Source organism: Schistocerca cancellata, chromosome 4 (assembly GCF_023864275.1).
Source record: "Schistocerca cancellata isolate TAMUIC-IGC-003103 chromosome 4, iqSchCanc2.1, whole genome shotgun sequence".
NCBI classification, from domain to species: domain Eukaryota; kingdom Metazoa; phylum Arthropoda; class Insecta; order Orthoptera; family Acrididae; genus Schistocerca; species Schistocerca cancellata.
In genome coordinates, this window is record NC_064629.1 from 513,919,000 (window position 1) to 513,933,912 (window position 14,913).

At 43.4% G+C, this 14,913-nt stretch overlaps 1 protein-coding gene and 1 non-coding gene across 2 annotated transcripts in view; one reads left to right on the forward strand and one right to left on the reverse strand.

Annotated features, from left to right (window-relative positions):
- LOC126184299 (uncharacterized) overlaps positions 1–14,913 on the reverse strand; it is a 574,731-nt gene that overhangs the window by 201,688 nt on the left and 358,130 nt on the right. The gene's annotated exons all lie outside the window — the stretch shown is intronic.
- Positions 703–777, forward strand: Trnas-cga (transfer RNA serine (anticodon CGA)). Its single transcript has one exon. It is a non-coding gene; the product is annotated as a tRNA-Ser (tRNA).

Consider the following 14,913-nt stretch of genomic DNA (forward strand, 5'->3'; position numbering starts at 1 on the left):
CAGAAGATGACAGCACACGGTACGCGGTAATGCACTTAAAGGTTTCACTGCAGTAACCGAACGTGAGATACGAGTAGTTTCCAGCCTGTCAGGTTGTATCCGGAACACTCTGAAGAGACTGAGACGTCAACGAAATCGTGTAGTTAGTAATAACAGGTTTCGTGTTTCTTTCCATGACATGAGTTCACCGAGTTTCTTAATTTCTTTACATATTAGATAAGTACCTCTGTTACTTTTCATTTCTTCTTTACATTCGTACATAAATGCGTCCTTACGTTTTCTACATGTTATAATCTGCAATTTCGATTCACATTATTACGACCAAAAACCCTGTTTGCCGTTTACAACGTATTTCATAACACATCTGAAGTAGATACAGAAGGGAATACATGGCTCTTTCGTTCAGTGGTAAAGGAAGCGATCATTCGAACATGCGGACACGGTTCTGTGAAGGAGGCTGCGGGTGTGGAGGAATGGGTACGTTATTTAAACTTCTTCTGCGACGTAAGTGTGAAACAAATGAACTAATGGCTCCATTGCATATAACCATAGTGGACTTTGTAGCGTTCTACACTTCTAGGTCTACTTGAAAATGTCCGACGTACGTAAGTATGTGACATACAGTAGTGTCAAACAAACCAGGGGAGAACAAAATCGTGTCTCAGTGAAACCTGCAGAATTTGGGGTTCCGGAGGCAGATCTGCCTCGGTAGCTCAGTTGGTAGAGCACTTGCCCGCGAAAGGCAAAGGTCCCGAGTTCGAGTCTCGGTCGGGCACACAGTTTTAATCTGCCAGGAAGTTTCATATCAGCGCACACTCCGCTGCAGAGTGAAAATCTCATTCTGGAAACATCCCCCAGGCTGTGGCTAGCCATGTCTCCGCAATATCCTTTCTTTCAGGAGTGCTAGTTCTGCAAGGTTCGCAGGAGAGCTTCTGTAAAGTTTGGAAGGTAGGAGACGAGGTACTGGCAGAAGTAAAGCTGTGAGTACCGGGCGTGAGTCGTGCTTCGGTAGCTCAGTTGGTAGAGCACTTGCCCGCGAAAGGCAAAGGTCCCGAGTTCGAGTCTCGGTCGGGCACACAGTTTTAATCTGCCAGGAAGTTTCATATCAGCGCACACTCCGCTGCAGAGTGAAAATCTCATTCTGGAAACATCCCCCAGGCTGTGGCTAAGCCATGTCTCCGCAATATCCTTTCTTTCAGGAGTGCTAGTTCTGCAAGGTTCGCAGGAGAGCTTCTGTAAAGTTTGGAAGGTAGGAGACGAGGTACTGGCAGAAGTAAAGCTGTGAGTACCGGGCGTGAGTCGTGCTTCGGTAGCTCAGTTGGTAGAGCACTTGCCCGCGAAAGGCAAAGGTCCCGAGTTCGAGTCTCGGTCGGGCACACAGTTTTAATCTGCCAGGAAGTTTCATATCAGCGCACACTCCGCTGCAGAGTGAAAATCTCATTCTGGATGTCTCGACTGTGTTTAAAAATACACATATTTGCCTACTGCCTTCTTACATCTAATCAGCAAACGAAATTCCTTAGTCATGATCAACAGCTAAGGCAACTCAACTCACACACACTGTTCTGTAAAGATATACAAGGAAGTCTGTTGTACGTTGACTATAATATAACCCGAAGAGTTTTAAATTCTAATTCATTTCACAGTTCCTCGTAGCCATTGTCCACGATGTTGCTCTGAACTTAATAGTTTCCAGTACTGTTTATAAAGTTGTAACTGCAACATAAATATAAGCATTCTCAGAGTGAAATCTTCACTCTGTAACGGTAACACTCTGAAGTGAAACTTGATAGTTGGCTGGAACTGTGTGTTAGACCACGGATTCGAGTCCATGGTTTTGCCTTTTGTGAGCAACGTTGAACCAACGGAGACAAAATAGCGCGTTTTGCTGTGCTACTCGATGTTACAATATCCCTGTACCACTTGTGAAGTACTCACATACATACAAAATCCCAACACATATTGGGTATATATAGATACGCCTTAATGTTATAGACAAGCTCGCCTGTAGGCACTTAATTAATAAAACAAATCCCCAGTTGCTAAAGAGGCAGAGTGTTTACTCACTGTCAAAGGGCCTCTCTCCTGTACAGATACTCTTGTCTGCTCGTGTCAATTTTTTGAAAGTTACCAACAGTTAATAGTACCAAACAGTCAGTAAAGGGGCTCGTAGATTTGTGTACCCGTGTTACCTTTCCCTGTTTTCAGTTAAATAGTTTACGAAGCTGAAAATAAAGGAAACTGACTCAGTCTTCCTTGTTGGTCATACAGAAGTTAGACCACATTTTCCGTAATGTGTAATTATCCTCCCCTCTTCCGTTTTTTTCCACATCGCATAATTGTTACTCTGTTGGGATGTAACGCAATCACCTTCTCTTCCTAGCTCCACAATGTTTTCTGAAATACTGAAAAATTGCAGGACCATGAGACAGACAGCACGGAACTTGCAGAATAACGCCACAAATAATACATTACTGATTAAATTTTCTGCTCAGTATAGTAACACTCGTCCCTTCAAGGAAGTCATTTTCCAGCATCATGCTTTTTTAAAAATCTGAAACAATCTCTAAGATGTTATTTCAATGACAGTTAGCTAATTTCACCCCTTAGATATTACCAAGGAATGTCACACAATGCAACGTGTTATATGCTTCCATTTCCCGGCATTTCATGATCCAAGAAGCAGTATTAAATACGTAAAGTGCAATCAGAAGAAAACCCAACAGCCGCCACAATTGGGCTATGGAATGGTCCCATTCAAAGGTAATCACAACACCTGTTAAGACATTTATCCCATTGGGAGAGGAGATGATCAGTTCCTGTTTCGTAGAGCGCAGTCAGCCGCTGACGAATCCACAGCTGGCCAGTGTGGCCGAGTGGTTCTGGGCGCTTCAGTCTGGAACTGCGCAACCGCTACTGCCGCAGGTTCGAATCCTGCCTCGGGCATAGATGTGTGTGCTGTCCTTAGGTTAGTTAGGTTTAAGTAGTTCTAAGTTCTAGGGGACTGATGACCTCAGATGTTAAGTCCTATAGTGCTCAGAGCCATTTGAACCATTTTTTGAACGAATCCACAACCGCACCCACTCGTGAACTTTCTCGTCCGACGTCCACGCATGTCTTTTTTGTGGTAGCCAAGTGTGTGAAAATCACACGGTGAAAGATCCGGGCTGTACGTAGTATGGTGCAATGTTTCCCAACCAAATGGCTGCAGCGTAGCCTTCGTCCGATTGACAGTGTGGGGGCGGGTATTATCGTGCAACAGGATCCTTCCGTCCGACAGAATGCCGACAGCCCGAGGGTAAACGAAAAGTCAGTAATGGAAACATTCCACATCTCGCCCGCCAAAGAAATTCAAAGTTGTTCACAAAAGTTCCTGTAAGGTCATGATGACCTCCTTCTTCGACTCAGGGCCCTCTGCTCGTCGAGTTCCTCGACCGTAGAACCACAATCAATGTGCAACCTACGAAGATATTTTGCAGAAACTGCGGCGCATGCTAAAATCAAAACGCCCAGCAATGATGTCGGACGGAATCATCCAGATGTACGATAACGCCCGCCCGACGCTGCCAATGGGATGAAGGATACGCAAGAGTGATTTGGTTGGGAAACACTGTAACATCCTCCGTCATCCCAGATCTTCAACCGTGTGATTTTTCACATTTTTGGCATCCTGAAGAAAGATATGCATGGACGACGGTTTCAGTCGGACGAGCGCAAGAGTGGGGTCGATTGTGGATCCATCAGCGACGGATCGTGTTCTACGTATCAGGAACTGAATGTCCCGTCTCCCAGTGGGATAAATGTCTTAACGCGTGTTGTGAATACTTTTGAATGGAACCAATCCACGGTCCAGTTGTGGCGGGTTTTCGGTTCTCATATGACTGCCTTCTTATAAACATGTAAAGGCGTCCCATATCTCGCTGAATTAACAAATACTGTACTTTTACATATACAAGGTTTACATCTTGAATGAGAAAAATGTAATTCATATTCGGATCTAGTCATCGTAACATCAGACACAACATGTTACGTTATAATTTGTCACCATATGTCCCGAAATAACGAAGAGTCATGTCATGGCCAACGTATTGTCAAGCTTATTGACTATGGTATTATCTATAGAAAGATTGTCACGCTAGAAAACTATAGTGAAATGCAGGAATACCTGCAAACATTATATGAGTGGGGTGGGGTTGGGATTAGCTGCAGACATGGAACATGAATAAATTTAACGTATTGGACATAAAAAGACCAAGATTTCCATTACCGTTCGATTACACTATTAGCGATAAAGCTTTGGGAACAATGGTCCGCCTCCGTAGCTCAGTGGTCAGTGTATCTGGCCGCTATGCGAAGGACACGGGTTCTATTCCCGTTACTCTCAGGGATTTTCGGTGGGAGGACTGGCACAAGTTTCACTCAACCTCGTGATGCCAACTGAGAGAAAAGTAGGCAAGAAAGCGGGCAACGACTGGGAGAGCTGTGTGCTGACCCCACATCCCTCCACCACGCGTACAGTGACGCCACTGCCACAGGATGACATGGAGGTCGGTCGGCCGCGATTGGCCCATTAGGGCCAGAATGCGGAGCTTTACTTTGCTGTCGAAACCGGTAGCAACCGCAAGATACCTAGGATTCAGCATCCACATCAACCTAAAGCGGAATGACGATATAAAACTAATTGGAGAAACAGCAGATGCCAGGCTGAAATTCACTGAAAGAATACCATGGAAATAAAATTCATCCATCAAAGACGTGGCTTACAAAACAATTGTAAGACTGGTTCAAATGGTTCAAATGGCTCTGAGCACTATGCGACTTAACTTCTGAGGTCATCAGTCGCCTAGAACTTAGAACTAATTAAATCTAAGGACATCACACACATGCAGGCCGGAGGCAGGATTCGAACCTGCGACCGTAGCGGTCGCTCGGTTCCAGACTGTAGCGCCTAGAACCGCACGGCCACTCCGGCCGGCACTTGTAAGACTGATTCTTGAATACTGTTTATCAGTATGGGACGCTTACGAAGTTGGATTAATAGAAGATACAGGGAAAACGCAACGTAGAGTGGAACGTGTCATCACGGGGTCATTCATTAAGCTCGAGAGCGTTATAGATATGCTCAGTAAACTCCAGAGCATACTCTACAACAAAGGCATTATGCATCACCGCTAGGGTGTTATTCACAGAATGAATGCTCTAGGAGTGGGGCAACATATTACTTCCTCTCACATATGCATCCGAAATGGCCACGGCAAGAAAATTTGAAAAATTAGAATTGGTACGGAGATTTATCGACAGTCGTTCTCCGCTCGCATCTTTCGCGAATGGAAGAGAGAAGGAGGGAATATATACTACTAACAGAAGTACCCTCCGCCACAGCCGTAAAGTGATTTGCAGAGTATAGATGTAGATTTAGATTAAAATTAAACGTACTGTTTCGTTCAATTCAGTTAAACTGCTTTGCAAAACAAATTTTTTACTGTTTATGGGATGGTGTACGGAGCTATAATGATATACTTTCAAGGCTAGTGAACGAACACTAGAAATGTCAGAGAACAGCAGCGGGAGACGCAAGAGAGATTGCGCGGTCCAGTGGCCGTGCGGCCGAATGGCGAGGGACGAGGGACGAGGGACGAGGGCAAGGTGCAACTGCGGCTCGGAAGAAAGGCTGCGTCCAGTGGCCGCGGTCCCCCCGGATGGCGCGTATTAAGGCCCTTATACCCCAGATGATATCATCAAGCAAGAGCACGCCAGGATTAAGGGAACGCGCCGCGCCGCGCACCCTCCCTATTTGCATAACCAGACAAGGGACAAGGATTCGTCCCAGATTAGGGTTAATAAAGCAGAATAACAGAAAAAAGCCGCCCGCTGCCGGACACTGATTCCGCCGTCGTAAAACAGTCTTCAGAAACAATTGCACTCGTTAAAACTGAGCGGCCGGCTATCGCCCTCGTGATTAAATTCCACAATACACACACCGCCGAGCTGCCGCACCCAGTATGTAATTTTAAATCGAGTTGCACCCAGAGACAAAAATTAACTTAGTGCTAATACCGATACTCGAGCCCGCCCGCACAGTCCACTGCGCAGAACTCTGGCGAACAAAATGCACAGCCGTGTCGCACTCGGGTAAAATATGAGCTTAAGTAACTTGGCTCGCAACCGGGAGGATAGCGTTTCGGATTGTAATCCGGTCATTAATATTTAGGTTTTCCATGGTTTCCCTAAATATTGTAAGGTAAATGCCGTTACGATTCCTCAGAAAAATAGAGGGGCCATATCGTTCTTCATCCTTCGCAATCGGAGCCCGTGCCCCATCTCTCATACAATCGATATTACATCGCTCGTCTTAATAACACAGGCATTGCAGTTTCTTAATTACCTGCTGATACCAGGCATCGACTTTCAATTAAAATGTCCTCCTCCTGTACGGGAATAACATAATCTGTACGAGTGCGGGTTGGGACGCATGAAAGACGATATATGGAAGTTTGTGTCTGGCCGTGAGTCATGCAAGGGTACCTTGAGCGATTAAGGTTATCGCTCGCGTAAAGCGGAAATCCGGGTTCGAGTCCTCAAAAATGGATCAAAAGGCTCTGAGCACTATGGGACTTAACTTATGAGGTCATCAGTCCCCTAGAACCTACAACTACTTAAACCTAACTAACCTAAGGACATCACACACATCCATGCCCGACACAGGATTTGAACCTGCGACCGTAGCGGTCGCGCGGTTCCAGACTGTAGCGCCTAGAACCGCTCGGCTACTCCGGCCGGCTTCGAGTCCTCCTCTGGCACAAATTTTCATTATCGTCATTCATTATACAACTGATGGTTGTCCATGTTCGCATCTGCGAATACATTTCATGTATCTAACACAATAGTCGTTGGGTTTTAATCTTAATGTTCCTTAGAATCGATGTGCCGTATTGACAACCGTAGGTCTGCAATATCGGCCTATTCGTATTTAACTGTGGTTTGTAAGTGGTTCGGTGCTACATCCACGCATATTTCGGACTGATTCCTCATTTTCACTTGAGGATTACACTATAAAAACAGTTAATATACGAAAACCATTTACCATGTACACGCGACTGAGTACTCAATTCTCTCTCCTGTTCTGGGTATAGATGACGTTAAGACAACACATCCCTTCCCGCGCCCGGGTTCCCGGGTTCGATTCCCGGCGGGGTCAGGGATTTTCTCTGCCTCGTGATGACTGGGTGTTGTGTGATGTCCTTAGGTTAGTTAGGTTTAAGTAGTTCTAAGATCTAGGGGACTGATGACCATAGATGTTAAGTCCCATAGTGCTCAGAGCCATTTTTTTGAACACATCCCGTTACCCGATCACAGAAAGAATCCAAAATGAGCAAATGGCGGGTACAACTGGACCCGAGGCACTAAGAACAACACAAAATTGAGATGTAAATTTATTTCAGTGCTGTTAGCAAAGCAATACTTTAAGACTGACGTAACGTTTCCCATCCACATCTTATAGTATCCATTACCCGTCGCGATAGAGAAAAAATAATATCTGTCTTGACATTGTGATTTTTACTGCTTTACTGTTTCACTAAGTCCATTCGAGCGACTGAGCTATCTTCTGTGGTTAAGACAGTGCGCTCTTCTGAGACAGAAACATGATTCCAATCTCCAGACAGCTGGCCACATTCAGGTTTTGCTAAATCATCGGAGGTGAATACTGAGACGTTTCCTTAAACAATTATGACCGATATCCTTTCCCACTCAGTACGAGATTGCAAATAGTCTACACTAACTTCAACGGTGACCGTACCTGAAACACCAGTCTACCTTTTTAAACGCGTAAAAATACGAGGCTTGAAAAGTCTATAGTAACCTCGGTGCTGACGATACTTTAAATGCTAATATACCTTTTCACAGTGTAATCTCCGTTCATTAATTTACTTTTTTCGGTTTACATTATAAATATGGAGGAGGAGACCGAGCATGTGCTAGTCGTTGGTAACATCTCGGCATTCTTACGAAAACGGTAGAAAACGTAGAGTCAGATGGCAGAACGGGGATTTGAACACTGCACGTTTTGAATATAGAAATGGCGGCTACCTCACTTCATCGAACATTTTTTGAGTGGCGTATCCGAGTTGTTTTATTTAAACATCACAACGAATCAGCAGCAACATTTCAATTAGTTTAGTCTTATAGTGTGTTTTAATTAAAGCATACTCTTTCTCGGGAAGCAGGACAATTTAGCCTCTATTATTCCCGATTATTTTTCCGAAAACATCGTATACATTCATGAAAAGTCTCACTAAATAGAAATAAATGAATTCACATAAAAACACCAGGAGCAACTATCACTGATATTTTTATATATAAGTTTTTAAATGCTTCATCGACTCAGCAAATAGTTACAGGTAAAGCTGACAGGGCCAGGCCGAAGGTAGCTTTCAACACCGCACTGGTTTATTATGCGTGATCCAATGGGAGGTGGTAAGCCGTTGTTTTCCTGCGACCTCCGAACTGAGGTACGCAGCCAATTATAAGGGGATCTACCGTTTATTGTGGATTCCGAACGACGGTGCAGCTCGGAATTTTTCATATTAACGTTCGTTATCACTGACGAAAGAAGAGGTAAGGGATACACAAAAATCCTAGTACCGACCAGAGATCGAAACATTGAACTTTGTAGTCTTACTTTGTCACTTTCCCTCCGAGCTACGTATCTAATGGAAATCTAACGGACGCTCCTACGAAAATGTGGTTCCTTTTACTTCACACAAACAGGAGTCACCACCTAAAGAGGCAAATATTTTGAGATTTTTAAAAATGTGTTCAAGCCCATTTTTACGTAGTGGAGACGATTACTTCATTCAGCAGCTTTATTTCGTGATGATTTACTGTGCAAGACTACTCTCGCTCACGGTTTAAGTGACGCAACCCCTCCAATTAAAGGGAAACTGTGTCTTGGGCGCGATCTGATAGCCACTGACGAAAGATGTGGGCTACGTCTCCAGCAAAATCGGGAGAAAGGTCGTGATGCTGGTGAGTGAATCATGGCGGGGCAGGTGCAGTTGGACACAGGCCGTGGCTGCCCGAGCCTCGTTGCGGGCCGCTACTATTATCCAATTGACAAACATTTAGCCTCTATTGTCACCACTTGCTCCAGGAACCTGAGACACTGCGGCAACTTGGGCTTTTCTTCTACAATGCCCTCGCTACTCTCGAGGAAAGGCAGATTTCTTAAGTCAGAGGTTCGCGTGATAACTGTAACTGTCCAACAGTTGTACTTGGATGCGTCACACATCACGACAGTGGTCTGAGTTGTGGGCATACAGTTACATAAACCTGCCGCAGCGTGGTAAGAAATACGCACGATTCTCTACCGTTCCGCTATGTGGTCATTCGATTCGCAGAACGAACACACTTTGAAAAGGGCTGGTAGAAACGACGCAACAATTCCCTTATTGAATAACGAAAGAACGAGTCATTGAAAGTGTCTTGCGGATTGAACCATTTTGAAAACCGCCTATAGAAATAATATGAAAGAACATTACCAGGCATTTAAATGGAACTAATCGCAATTACAATTTCAAGTCATCTGTCAGGAAGATTGCCAACACAATTTATCGTTGTGTCTCCTCGATTCTGTTTGTTATTCCTTACGAAGTAAGTCGTTTATTTGAGTCAGGAACCATTTAATCAAATTTTTATGGCGCCGTTATTACGAATACAAGAAGGATGACTTCAAGTCATTCCAATACGCTAGAGTCAAAATTATAAAGGCAGAGGAAGGATCTAAATTGAATATTTTGAGATAAAGAACCAATAGTCATTATTGAATATTTCTGGTTCTAATGGGTGTTGGATGAACAACACATGTGTATGTAAATTACTTCTATTTCTAAACCGACGTAAGTTTCCTGACGTAGAGAAATAATACACTATACACTGTTATCGGTGATGTGTCCACGTTGTAATTTTTCCTGTTGGATTACATGCAGTCGTTGGTGTATAAGCTCCCAGTAGGAAATGAAGAGGAATAGGTTTGCAAGATCCTAGCTGCTTGTCTCGTTCTACATTGGACAACAAGAATATCTAAGGGAATATGAACGGTCGTCAGCTGCTATGATCATAACTTGTTGCTGTAAGTAATGAGTTGCTTTTGTCAACGAAAACAACGTATGTGCAATTCCGAACACTAGTACCTTCTGTGAAAGAACCTAGCTTAGTATCCTTTACCTTCTGTATAAGTCCCATCCCAGAGATTTGGAGCATTCTGTTTAAGGGAGTATACAGAAAAAACTACTATCCTTCGTAAAACTGCTTTCTGTTACTTTAAGTAAAAGTTCAAAATTTTCTCCAGTCTAAAGTGGAAATGGCAGGAGTTGTTTCACTTGTCCCCGGCACAAGATGGGGAAACATGTCATACCCCTGTCATCGAAGCACAGTAGGTACCAACACAATGTACTACACCTGATTGTCCGACAGAGCTGAATATGAAATGCTCCACAAATACTTCCTCACCAGATCTGTTCAGGTGCATTACGATGAAACTAATAAACTGTGCTCCGAACATTTACTCACCGGTGCCTAAACCTATTGCTTGTATGTATGTACCTAGTTTGTACGTAAGTTACGCCATCATACTAGTGACTTTTAGCCTTTCTTATAATCTTTGCATGTACTTCGTCGGTATATAAGCATTGATCGCGATCGCAAACACGATTTCCTTTCAAATTTTTAAAATTTTAGCATCTATTCGACAATAAGACATTTACAGACGGAATAATTAGACAGCTAGGGAATATTAGACGAATGACTGGACCGTAGCGAATTTACAGATCATACCAACATTCGTGTGACTCTGGTCGAGGTAAACCACGATCTCTACTTCGGAATGCATGGACTGAAATCCAGACATCGCTCCACATGAAGACAAGTCCAATGATCTAACCACTACACCACCATGGTTGATTTCCGTCAAGTGTGATTACTGACGCGAAATTCGACTATGCACAAAGTCCCTTTGGTAGTCCCGTTATCTTGATGACAGAAACACCATATTGTTCGAATCAGATACATACGATCGCGTGTTTGCTCTGCAGGGAGCGAGCGAGGTGTCGCAGCTCTTAACACTAGAGAGGAGCAGAATTCATATCCCTGGCTAGCCACGTCGATTCAGTTTCGCTGTGTATTTTTCTAAATCTCCTCATCTGAATTCTTGGATGATTTCTTCAAAGAAATCCGGACCGATTTTCATCTACGTGTCTGGATGACATATGGTATTGTCTCTCCAATGACCCAGATGTCGATTTCAATTAACAACAGTACTGAAGTCGACGGCTCGTTAAACTATAATTGTCCTTCCTCCGACGAGGACGGGACATTGAACTGACTTTATTATTCTTATTATTGTTACTACCAATTGTATGATTTATTTGTTACTTTTTAAAAACTTATCCTCTTATGTGTCTAAAGCATGTCGTCCAACACGCAGTAGTATCCTCTAAGTTCTTAAAACTAATAATGCTAGTGCGAAATTTATTATACTGTTATAATACTAAATACATTATCCCTTAAAAATGAGTATTGTAAAAAAACTAAAACTAAAATTAATACATTAAAGTCACTTTTAGTGTTCCCAGCTATGTGGATTTCCTTTGATGGCTTATAGAGACCTCGGTAATTCTTCAAGTTTTGTATGCACTGAGTAGGAAAATAACTACACTTATGGTCATTTGTAATTTTCTCAAATATTATCCATATACTGTTCGTATTCTATACGTAGTTCTCAAGTTATTGTGAGGTTCCGTATCTCTCGAGACGGGACAATTCCATATTGGTTTCTTACTACTTATTTAAACTAAAACTAAGGTTAACCCAACGGTACAGACCGCCCGCTGTGTCATTCTCAACCGACAGGCGTCAGTGGATGCGAATATGTAGCGGCATGTGCTCAGCACACAGCTCTCTCGACCGTTACGCTTTCATGATCAGAGCCGCCACTTCTGACTCAAGTAGCCTCTCCATTGACCTCACAAGCGCTGATTGCACCCCGCTAGCCAGCAGCACTCAGTAGACCCGGACGGTCGCCCATCCAAGCGCTGGCCCAGCCCGACAGTGCTCAACTTCGATGATCTGACGGGGACCCGTGTTACCGCTGCGGCAAGGACGTTGATACCATTGACGTAAGTAAAATTTAATATTTTCAGTACAGTTAATTGTCTAGTTACTGAGCGATTCCCCAAAACACCACGTCGTCGAAATTCTTTGTACACGTGGTATCCTGTTACTAGTTAATAATGTACATTCTAATACAAAAAAAAAGAAGCACCACGAAGGGATTATCCAAATGGGACGGAAGTCAGTACATGTGATGTACATATACAAACAAATGAATAAAATTTCAGAAGAAATTGATGATTTATTCAAGAGATAGAGCTTACAAAACTGAGCAAGTCAATAGTGCGTTGCTCCGCTTCCGGCTCTTAAGCAAGCTGTTAACCGAGTAGGCTTTGATTGGTAGAGTTTACGGATGTCCTTCTGAGATATATCGCGCCAAATTCTATGCAACTGGCGCGTTAGATCGTGAAAATCCTTAGCCCCTTAATGCTCCAACGTTCTCAATTGGAGAGAGATCCGACGACGTTTCTCTGCCAAGGCAGGATTTGGCTAGCACGAAGAAAAGCAGTAGGAACTCTCGCCTCGTGCGGGCGGGCATTATCTTGCTGAAACGTAAGCCCAGGATGGCTCGAATGAAGGGCAACAAAACGGGACATAGAATATCGTCTGTACTGAATAGAGTACTGCTGTGCTGTAAGGGTGCCTCACCCAACTACCAAAGGGGTCATGCTGTGAAAAGAAATGACACCCCACACCATCACACCTGATTGTAAGTCAGTATGGCGGGCGGGCGGTATTCCACTGCTGTTCTGGGCGTCTCTAGATTCGTCTTCACTGGTCTTCGGGGCTCAGTTCCAAGTGGGACTCATCACTGAAGCCAATTCTACTCCAGTCAGTGATATTCCAGGCCTAAGAAGTCATATAACAATGTCGAACCCCAGAGAAACGGGAAATCTCAAATAATAATAATAATAATAATAATAATAGTAATAATAATAATAAGAAGTAGACGATTACCTGCAAATCACTTTGTAAGTAGGCTGTTTAGGTTTTCTTATTGGCAACGTTACGTAGCGCTCTGTATGAAAATCACTGGCTGTGCTGTGTGCAGTCTGTGGCTAGTTTGCATTGTTGTCTGCCATTGTAGTGTTGGGCAGCTGGATGTGAACAGCGCGTAGCTTTGTGCAGTTGGAGGTGAGCCGCCAGCAGTGGTGGATGTGGGGAGAGAGATGGCGGAGTTTTGGAATTTGTTAGACTGGATGTCATGAACTGATATATATATTATGACTATTAAGGTAAATACATTGTTTGTTCTCTACAAAAATCTTTCATTTGCTAACTATGCCTACTAGTAGTTAGTGCCTTCCGTAGTTTGAATCTTTTATTTAGCTGGCAGTAGTGGCGCTCGCTGTATTGCAGTAGTTCGAGTAATGAAGATTTTTGTGAGGTAAGTGATTTGTGAAAGGTACAGGTTAATGTTAGTCAGGGCCATTCTTTTGTAGGAATTTTTGAAAGTCAGATTGCGTTGCGCTAAAAATATTGTGTGTCAGTTTAAGCATAGTCATGTATAATTGTTGAAAGTGGACGTTTCATAACTTCAGGAAACTCATGCCTCACCTTCAGCACCATTAACGTCTATTTTACATCTACTTCTATATCAATAGTCTGCGAACCACTGTGAAGTGAATGGCAGAGGATACTTTCCCTTGTACCATTTATTAGGGCTTCTTCCCCTTCCATTGGCGTCCGGAGCGCAGGAAGTGAGATTGCTTAAACACCTCCGTGAGCGCTGTAATTTGTTTAATCTTATCTTCACAGTCCCTATGGGACATTGCGCTGGGGGTTGTTGTCTATTCAAGATTCCTCATTGAAGGCTGGCTCTGGAAGATTTGTAAGTTTTTTGCTGGGTAGTTGGCGTCTAAGAGTTCAGTTGTTTCTTTTTCTCCCATAGGTCAAGCAAACCAGTGACCATTTGCGCTACTGTTCTCTGTATATTTTCAATACCACCTGTTAGTGCTTTCTGTCACGGGTCCCTCACGCTTGAGCAGTATTCTAGGATAGGTCGTACGAGTGTTTTGTAATCAGTCTGTTTTAGACTGATAGCATTATCTTATTATCCTATCAAGAAACCGAAGTCTGTCATCTACTTTACCTGTGCATGGCCCCAGGTGACCTTTCCATTTCAAGTCCCTACAAATTTTTACACTCTATTGGCATCTTCCTCTCACTCATGATGCCCCTTCTTTCCTCTACAGACAGCGCTCGATGCAAAACGGACGTATGGTAAGCCACAGCCAATGTGGACACTTTGAAATGAAATGATCGTATGGCATTATTAACATGAAGACCCATCTGTTTCTTTTTTTTTCTATGTATTTATTGGACTTCGGTGTAAGCATTTGGTCAGACAAGTGAGCAATTATAGATTTGGTGTACAATATCATACATATAGCATGGGCATCGGAAAATACATTAACACCAGTCAAATTTCGTAGTACACTTTGTATATTAACACATTCAACACAGTTCATATATCACATCCTCTCATGCTGGATCCTTTGTGTCTGACTTCTAATTGGATATCCGCTTCTTGCAGAAACAGGGCAAAACTGACGTAGTCCGTTGTGGACAACTGACAAAACAAGTCCGTCACATATGTATGTTTGGGAATTACTGCTCTGATCAAGGCCATGAGAAACTAACAGCGCTCTCTATCGTAACGCAAACACCCGAGTAGCACTTGGTTGAGGCCTGCAAACTCATCTGACAACGCGGTACGAAGATGGCTCAACTTTCATCCTGTAA